Source organism: Myotis davidii, unplaced genomic scaffold (genome assembly GCF_000327345.1).
Source record: "Myotis davidii unplaced genomic scaffold, ASM32734v1 scaffold663, whole genome shotgun sequence".
NCBI classification, from domain to species: Eukaryota; Metazoa; Chordata; class Mammalia; order Chiroptera; family Vespertilionidae; genus Myotis; species Myotis davidii.
The window spans coordinates 126,378-127,998 of NW_006295816.1; positions in this window are offsets into that span (position 1 = coordinate 126,378).

Below are 1,621 nucleotides of genomic sequence, written 5' to 3' on the forward strand. Positions count from 1 at the left end.
GGGCACTGGCCTTTCCTCCCGCATCTGGAGGCAGCGCATCCTCCATCTGGAAACCTGACGACATCCGGTGCCGGGGGAGCAAGTGTTTCACTTTCTTCCAGATGTTTGGCGCGAGGACTGAGAAAGGAGGTAGGAGGGGTCCACAGAGACCAGCCAGAAGTAACCCCCTCCACTCCCAGCGGGGGACTTGCACAGGGTCCCCCAGACGCCCCATCTCATTTTGTGTTTTGTTTTTTGTTGTTAGTCCTCACCCGAGGATATTTTTCCATTAATTTTTAAAGAGAGTGAAAGAGAGAGGGATTGACAGAGAGAAACATCGTTGTAAGAGAAGCACATCGATGGGCTGCCTCCTGTACGTGCAGAGCAGGCCCCGGGCCGGGAGGAGCCTGCAACCCAGGTACATGTCCTTGACCGGAATCGAACCCTGGACCCTTCAGTCTGCAGGCTGACGGTCTGTCCACTGGGCCACACCTCGCTTTGCTGACACACCACCCTCCCTTGGGAACCACCGGGGATCGAGGAAGCAGCAGTGGGTGCACGACACAGGCCTCCGGGCCACAGTTCTGCCACAAAGTGGACAGGCTCAGGCGCCCAGCAGAGCCATACAGCCCACCCTCCTCTGCCTGTGGGGTCGTGGAGAGGGGGGTCCTGGTCCCTCTCCTTGGTGCCCAGGGCAGGTGTGGTCCTGCGGACGGGACACTGTGCACAGAGCCCTCTGCCACTCCCCGGCCCGGGCTCAGGTGGAGGCTGGGCTGGGCCTGGTCTGAGCCCTGCTCCTGGGAGCAGCATGGCCCAGGGCTCACCTATGAGACCCATCAAACTACAGCTGACACCACACCCCAGGCAGGAACGCCACCCCCTGGGCGGCCGGCAGGTTTGGCTGCTGAGGCCAAGAGCCAGGCAGGGGATGGCCAGGTGGGCAGGCTGGTGGACTGAGAAGGCAGGCAGTGAGAGAGGGAAGGTTGGGCAGCAAGGACAGCCCACACCGAGGCTTGGCTCTCATCTCTCCCAGGTCCCAGCCGGAGCGCCATGTGCTTCAGGAATGATAGCCCAGCAGGCAAGACCCAGGCAGGGCCTGGGGGTCCTGGGAGCCCAGGGACGTGGGGCCTGGGTCCTACCCCTTTGGCTCTTCCAGCTCATGTCGGGTGGTGGTCCTGTCTGGGGCCACATTCCAGAGCCCTTTCTGGGGGTGGCCACCTCCTCCGGCCACACACACAGCCTAGGGAATGCTGGGAAGATGTGGGCCTGATTTCCGAGGACCCTGTGAATAGAGGCAAGAGACCCCAGCCACACTGGCCCCCTTCCAGGTTCTACCAGCCTCCCTGCCTTTGTTCCGACCGTTCCCTCCCCCGGGGACCCGGGGCTTAGGCCCCACTGGTCTCCGTGACACACCGCCTCCGGGACCTGCCTCCCCAACCCTGCACACCCTAACATGAACTTGTTTTTTTTTTTAATCTTTATTGTTCCGATTATTACATTTGTTCCTCCTTTTCCCCCCCATAACTCCCCTCCAGCCAGTTCCCACCCCACCCTTTGCCCTCACTCCCCACCCACTATCCTCATCCATAGGTGCATGATTTTTGTCCAGTCTCTTCCCGCATCTCCCACACCCCTTGTCCCC